We start from the raw sequence: 8,778 nt of genomic DNA, 5'->3' as shown, positions 1-8,778 counted from the left end.
TTCATTTGACCTATGTTTATAGGGACACTAATCACACTGGATCATGCCCATGCTAATGACCACACATTAGCCTATTTTTGTCTATTAATAGTTTATCTTGCTCTCAATTTACTCAGGAGATCTTGTATTTTGGGACTTTAGGGAAGGGTTGATGGGGAGGGGAGAGGCAGAGAGGGGAGCAGAGAAAAATATAGAGCTCAATAAAAATAAATTTAAAAAAAAAGAAAAAAGAGTTTATCTTTAACAAGATCATATTCTGAGGACCTAGGTATTAAGATTATAAAACATCAATGCAGGAAGGATGCAGAAAAAGGAACCAAGCATAATACAACTCATAGTAATTACTATTTCAAGTTTTAACAGTTATTTTATATCAAGTTATTCAAAGGAGTGATGGGTGCCATTATGTAAATGGAGTTTCTGTCTCACCCAGTCCCATAGCCATTCAGTTGCAAAGAAATAGACAGAGACTTATAGCAATTATAAACTGCTTGGTCTATTAGCTCAGAGTTATATTAAATGGTTCTTACAAGTTAAATTAACCCATAATTCTTGTCTATGTTAGCCACATGGCTTGATACCTTTTATCAGTGAGGCATTCTCATCTTGCTTCCTCTGTATCTAGGTGGCAACTGACTCTGCCTTTTCTCTTCCTAGAATTCTCTTAGTCTGATTTCCCCACCTATACTTCCTATCTGGCTACTGGCATTTTATTAAACCATTATGAGTGACAAATCTTTACAGTGCATAAGAGCATTTCCCACAACAAAGGAATCAATGGAAGTCATGTATTCCATATTGCTGCTTGTGAAACTAGGGCGGTAAAACCATTGAGAGCATCCCCGGGTAAAGAATTGAGGAAGCAACAGCATTACTTAAGAAAATACTTGTGAAAGAAATTGATTTTAAAGTTTGGGTAGTATCTACAAGGAGTGATGGTCACCACATTGATATGACTGCCCTTCAGAATATAAGAGACGAAAGCAGAATTCTGAAATAGGAAACACCTGGATCAAGTTCAGGCTTTGCTATGAGTGCCAATTGTGATATGTAAACCTGTTCAAGTTCATCAAATCTCGGTAATGTTCCTTGGAATCCTTAACTATAAGGTAGGGGCATGATTTCTAGTCCCACTAGAATTCTTATAAAAATCAAATTACCACATTCACTAGAAGCTAAAGACTGAGAAAAGCCATCAAGAAACAAACAAAAAAATGTTTCTCTCTTTTCCAGATTATTTACACTTAATATAGAGATTTCTTTTCACTAAAGAAATAGCATATTCCTGACTAGGCTGTGGAGAAAGGGGAACACTCCTCCACTGGTAGTGGGAGTGCAAACTGCTACAGCCATGCTGGAAATCGATATGGCAGTTTCTCAGAAAAATGGAAATCAATCTACCTCAGGGCCTAGCTATACCAATCTTGAACATATACCCAAAAGATGCTCAATCATACCACAAGGGCACTTGTTCAGCTATGTTCACAGCAACATTATTTGTGATAGCCAAAACCTGGAGACAACCTAGATGCCCCTCACCTGAAGAATGGATAAGGGAACTGTGGCACATTTACACAATGGAGTATTGCTCAGCTGTTAAAAACAATCACCTCATGAAATTTTCAGCAAATGAGTGGACCTAGAAAAAAAAATCATTCTGAGTGAAGTAACCCAGACCCAGAAAGACAAACATGGTACTGGTACGTATTCAAACGTAAGTGAATATTAGGAGTAAAGTTCAGGATAATCAACCTACTGTAGAAGCCAGCCATGATAAGCTAAATATGAACAGATCACCCAAAGTTCTTTACCTCCAACCATTATCACCTGACAGTGTAGGACTCAGCCACTGATAAATTTAATAGAGGCCTGAGTCTCAGTAGTTTACCTTCAAGCAATACCTGGTTGCAGGAAGGATCATAAACTAAGATTACCTGAGCACCACCCAAGAACAGACCCTCCAAAGGAAATGCCTAACATTCCAACCATTGTAGATAGGATCACCTGCCAGCACACACTCACCAGGACACCCTTAGACAAATGTCAGCCAATTAGGGGTCCTGAACCTCAGAAACCCCACACCCTCACCTTTACTACTATTAAAAACCCAACTCTGAGCTTGGGGCTCTCTGTTTATTCCAATATGTTGGACATGAGGAGAGACTCAGTTTGCAAACTTGTAAAAAATAAAGGCTTTTTGCTTTTACATACGGAACTTGGTCTCCTTGTTTGTTTTGTGGGGAATTCGCAGATTTGGGCATAATACCTATAATTGACAATCTCAGAGAGGCTAGATAACAAAGAGGACCCAAAGAGGGATGCATGGATATCTCTGGTAAGTGGAAATAGAAGAGATCTCCTAGGTAAACATGGGGAGTCATGGGGGATGGAAACTTGAGGGAAGAGATTGGGCCAGTTGGGCATAGAAGGTGGTTGGGGTGGTACTGAAGGGGAGAGTAATGAAAGAAACATTTTGATTGGGGTGTACTGCAGGTTTAGGGAGAAATCTGGTGTCAGGAAAACTCCCACAACTGCACAAGGATGACCCTAGCTAAGATTCCTAGCAATAGGTAAGAGGGTATCTGAACTGATCATCTACTGTAATCAGATTGGTGACTGCCCTAATTGTCATCAGAGAGCCTTTACCCGGTAACTGATGGGAGCAGATGCAGAGATTCACAGCTATGCATTGGACTGAGCTCTGGGAGTCCTTATGAAGCAAGGGAAGAGAGATTATACAAGCTGGGGGAGGGAGGGTCAAGGTCATGATGGAGAAACCCATAGAGACAGGTGACCTGAGTTCATGGGAGCACACGGTCTTTGGACCAACAGTTAGGGAGCCTGCATGGGACCAACTTAGGCCTTCTGCATATGTGTAAAAGCCATATAGCTTGGTCTATTGTAAGGCTCCTAGCAGTGAGATCAGGACTTGTTTCTGGGTTTAGCTTGGTTCCCCATGCTGGATTATCTTGCTCAGCTGGGTCCTTCCTCAATTTGACATCCTATGCTTTGTTTAACCCCATGGGAGGCTTTCCCATTTCTGAATGAAGATAGAAGAGGAATGGCTGTGGAGGAGAGAACAGAGAGAAAGAGGGGAAACTGTGGTTGGTATGTAAAATAAATGAAAAAAGTTAATGAAGTAAAATAAAGAGATATAGCAGTATGAGATGTGAAGGTAAGGTAGGACCCAGCTGAGCAAGGTATTCCAGTATTGGGAGAGGACATGTGCTCAACTATGTTCATAGCAGCATTGTTTGACATAGCCAGAACCTGGAAACAACCTAAATGCCCCTCGACTGAAGAATGAATAAGGAAAACGTGATACATTTACACAGTGGAGTATTACACAGCAGAAAAATTAACAACATCTTGAATTTTGCAGGAAAATGGATGGAGTTAGAAAACATTATTTTGAGTGAGTAACCCAGACACAGAAAGACAAGTATCACATGGACTGACTCCTAAGTGGTTTTAAACATAAAGCAAAGAAAATATGCCTACAAATCACAATCCCGGAGAACTTAGATAACAATGAAGACACTAAGAGAGACATAAATGGATCAAATCTACATGGAAAGTAGAAAAAGACAAGATCTCCTGAGTAAATTGGGAGCATGGGGACCTTGGGAGAGGAGTGAAGGGGAGGGGAGAGGCAGGGAGGGGAGCAGAGGAAAATGTAGAGCTCAATAAAAATCAATAAAAAAGGAAGAATACCAAAAATAAATCAATGTATTTTCAGTGAAAAAAATAACAAAATAAAGAGTTATAGCATATCATTAACAATGTTAAAAGGGGAAACTTTAAAAACAGTATCAGCATTCCAACCAGAAAAGAAGAAACACATTTTATTAAGAACTCCCAATCTCCATACCTAGTGGGTATGGAGAAAACCTGAAGAATTTTCTACTAGGAAACCCAGTCATCAGTTTCCTAAGAATCAGAGAAGGTAACAAAAACCAAAGAACAAAATCCACCCAACAAAGACAAGACCAGATCCAGCACCCTAGAATCCCAACTAAAATTCCAAAGCCCAGATGCCGACATACCAGAATGAAAAACAATCAGCCAACAATAAAAAGAACAACACGTCTCATCCGAGCCCAGTAGCACTACCACAGTGGGCCGAGCCCAGTAGCACTACCACAGTGGGCTCAGAGTGTAGCAATGTAGCTGAAGCATAAGAAAAAAAAACCCTTAAAATAGTCTTTCTGAATAAGATATAGCTACTTAAAGAGGAAATGAATAAATTTCTAAAGGAAATATATGAAAACACAAATATATAGTGGAAGGAAATGAATAGGCAGTTGAACACCTGAAATAGAAACAATAATAAAAAATCTAAGGGAAATTTGGAAATGAAAAATTTAGGAAATGTAGCAGGAGCATCAGAGGTATGCCTCACTAACAGAATACAAGAGATGGAAGAGAGAATCTCAGGCATTGAAGATATAAAGTAAGAAATAGATATATCAGCAAAAAAATGTTAAATTTAAAATATTCCTGACACAAGAAAACCCTGGAAATTAGAGACACTATAAAAAGACCAAGTCTAAGATTAATAGGAGTAGAGGAAGAAAAAAAACACAAGTAAAAAACAAAGAAAATACTTTAAACAAAATCATAGAAGTAAATTCCCTAATCTGAAGGAAATACCTATTGACATACAAGAAGTATACAGAACACCAAACAGACTGGATCAGAAAAGAAATTCTCTTTATTCATACTAATCAAAACTAAAGTACAGAACAAAGAAATAATATTAAAAACTTAAAAAAGACCAAGTAATATATAATGGCAGGCCAATTAGAACAATATTTGACTTCTCAATGGAGATCCTAAAAGCCAAAGTGTAGAAGGAACGGCAGGCTGTGTCCCGCTACCTGGCTCCTGGCTAGCTTTACCTGAAATAATTACATGGAAACTATATTCTTTTAAACACTGCTTAGCCCCTTAGTTCCAGCCTCTTATTGGCTAACTCTCACATCTTGATTAAGGGCTTCACCAAAGGACATTAACAGATGTTCTACAAACTGTAAAAGACCACAGATGCCAGCCCAGACTACCATACCCAGCAAAACTTTCAATTAAAGTAGATGAAGAAAATAAAATTTTCCATGATAAAATCAAATTTAAGCAACATCTATGTACAAATCCAAACCTACAGAAGGTTCTAGAAAGAAAGCTCCAACCTATAAAGGATAACCACACTCAAGAAGACATAAGTATTAAATAATCCCAGACAAGCAAATAAAAAGAGAGGATAAATACAAAGCACCACAATCACCACCGACAAGAACAATGAAATAGTCAGAATCAACAAACACTCCTCATTGATACCTCTTAACATCAAGAGTATCAATTCCCCCATAAGAAGACAAAGACAAACAAAATGAATTTTAAAAAAAAAGATTCACCCTGTTGCATTCAAAAAACACCTTAACTTCAAGAATAGACATTACCCTAGGAAAAAGGATGAAAAAAAGTCAGAAATAAAAAGAGGGGCATAGCAATATACACCAAGCAAATCTATGATTCTAGAGAATCATAATGTCATACTTAAAAAACCTGTAATCTGTCAAATTGGAAAACTAAAAGAAATGGATAATTTTCTCCTTACATGCCACTTATCAAAGTGAAATCAAGATCAGACAAGCAATTTAAACAGAGGTATAATCTCTAGTAAAATAGATATATAATTAAAAGCTTTCCAACCAAAAAAGCCCAGGGCCAGATAGTTTTAGCACACAGTTCTACCAGAATTTGAAAGAATGAATGATGCTAATACTTCTAAAATTATTCCACAAAGTAGAAACAGAAGAAACATTGACTGATTCACTCTATGAGGCCAAAGATATCCTGATTCTGAAACCTCATAAAGTCCCACCAAAGTAAGATAGTTACAGATTTATTTCCCTTATGAACATAAATGCAAAAATCCTCAATAAAACACTTGTAAAACACACAAACTGGGTGGCTGCATGGAGAAATATACAAATAATTCTTGTACTTATTGTACTGAAGAAAACTAAATTCTAAATGGATCAAAGACCTCAATGAAAAACCAGATACACTGAACCTGATAGAAGAGAGTGAGGAATAGCCTTAAACTAGTTTTAGAAAAGAGTGTCTGATGTGGAATTCCCTTCTGTATGCTGAATATGGTTTTTTTTTTTTTTTTTTTTTTTACCATTGGTTAATAAAGAAGCTGCTTTGGCCTATGGCAGGGAAGAATATAGTTAGGCTGGAAAACTAAACTGAAAGTAGGGAGAAAGAAGACAGAGTCAGACATCTGCCATGTAGCCACCCAAGAAGCAAGATGTGAAGTAACAAACCATGAGCCTTGTGGTAAAATATAAAATAATAGAAATGATTTAATTTAAGATGTAAGAGCTAGTTAGGAATATGCCTGAGCTGTTGGCCAAACAGTGTTGTAACTAACATAGCTTTGTGTGATTTTTCAGGTCTGAGTGGCCAGGAAACAAAAGTATAGTCTCCATTTACATCTTCTAAACAAAGCGTCATTAGCACAGTCACTAAGATCAACATTTAACAAATGGAACATCATGAAACTGAAAAGCATTGTAAGGCAAAATACATTATTAAGACATAGAAGCATCCAACAGAATCATCTGTTAGAGGGTTAATATCCAAAACATATAAAGAAGTAAAGAAAACAAATAAGCCCATTTAAAAATGGGGTACAGATATAAAGAAAATTCTCCCTAAAAAACAAATAGACAGATGGGAGTCAACCATAGCAGGAAGATCAGTTGAAGTGGGAGGGAGGAAGAAGACAAGGAAAAGAAAATGGGGAGAGAAAGCTAGAATTAAGGGCCATTTGATTGGGAGTATGGAAACCCAATACAGTAGAAGCTTCCTTGAATATACACATAGTACAAAGACGATCTAAATAAAATCATCAAATGCTAGGAGGGAAAGAACCCCAACTGGACCTATGGTAAAACCAAATACCACTGTATTCTACTTAAGTATTCTAAAAATCCATAGCATTAAAATGATTTCTTGACATTCTACTATGCTCAGAGATATAGGGTTATACCAGTTGGGGTTGCAGAGCTGAAAGGAGTAAGCAGACACATTCTGCCTACTCCTAACCTATAAGCAATCTCCAATGGATAATCACTTGTAGATGAAAATTCAGTTTTCCTCAAGTTAGTCTCACTGGGGATACAAACTACTGCTGGATGCTGCCCCACAGTAGATGGCCAATTGTAGATGAACTTAAAGATCTCCACCCTTTTAAAATTTATATTATTAGTTTTTATTTTATTTAAACATTTTCTCTACTTTTAACCTATAGGTTCTTTGTATATATATTATGGCTTCTTAATATTTAGTATTAAGTTTAGTATTTTTATGGGATTCTTGAGTGAGTGTCTGAATAAATGTGTCTTTGTTTCTTCTGCCTTCTCATGGCCTCTTTCCTTCGGTTTTTTTTTTCAACTCTGGTATTTTAGTTTTTGTTTTATCCTATCATATGTATTATTATATTTATTGTAAATATCCCACAGAAGCTGGTTTGCTTTCTAATGACAGACAGATGGCGAGATGCTATGATAAGAGGGGAAATGGGGAGGATCTGGGAGGAATAGAGTAAGGGAAAGTATTTTCAGGATATATTAGGTGAGAAAAAAAATGTTTTCCATAAAAGAGGAAAATGCTATCAGCTGTATTCTTTCCACAGTCAGGGTTGCCACATTAATAGTATTCAGTGAGAAAGATCAGTCTAATAGGCCATGCAGCCAAGAATTCATTTCCAAGGTAGCGAGAGATGATTAATTCGTTAATGGTTGAGTGTGTTCACTGGTTAATGAATTTTATGACTCGGTTATATTCTGTACCTGTCCAATAAGGTTTTGTCTCATGCATATTCACTTAATACAGATTTCCATTTAGTAAATTGCAGTTGATGAATATTTACTTAGCAGGGCTTCACTTTTCCACCTGAAATGTACTTAGTGTCCTTAAATGAATTTTTACTTTCAGTAGAGAGCAGCAAGAACTGCATTTGCAGGTGCCCTAAGCTTCTTTAAACAGCTACTGCTCCTTTCAAAAAGGGAAGGGCTGGAGAGAAGACTGTGCAGTTAACAGAACTGCTTTTTTCCTCCAGAGTTCAGAACCCAGCACCCAAAGGGGGCCTATCACAACTGCCTGTAACTTCAGCTCCAAGGGACCAGAGACCCTCTTCTGGCCTCCAAGAATATCACACACACATACTGACGAACAGTTGTAATTGAGATGTCTCCATCAAGTCTATCCCCTCAAAGCTCAGGGAACCTAGTGGGACAGAAGGCAGAAAGATTGTAAAAGCCAGAGGGGGTGGAGGACACCAAGGAAACGAGACCTAAACCCAGCAGTACTGACACACATATGAACTCACAGAGACCGTGGTGGCAGTAGAGGTGGGAGGTCTGTGTCAAATGGGGTCCCAACACTGAAGGAAGCAGACACATGTCCCCATCCCTAACCCAGAAGCTGTGTCTAATTGATAACCACATGCAGATTAAAAATTAATGCTCCCCAACATAATCTCACAAGTGTGAGATACAAATCACACTTAAGGGCAGGCCCCAAGCCCAGTAGCAGATAGCCAATACAAAACCAACTCATTGGCATCTTTGGACATTTTACATTTTATAATGTTTTGTCAGGACAGTTTTGTTGTTGTTATCGTTTTGTTTTTGACATTACTTACTTATTTAATATTACTTGCTTATATTGTCATTTCTGGCTTTGTGTTTTTACAAGATTCTTGCA

The sequence above is a fragment of the Myodes glareolus genome, chromosome 8, assembly GCF_982192425.1.
Source record: "Myodes glareolus chromosome 8, mMyoGla1.1, whole genome shotgun sequence".
Lineage (NCBI taxonomy): Eukaryota > Metazoa > Chordata > Mammalia > Rodentia > Cricetidae > Myodes > Myodes glareolus.
Note: the sequence above shows the minus strand (reverse complement) of the source record.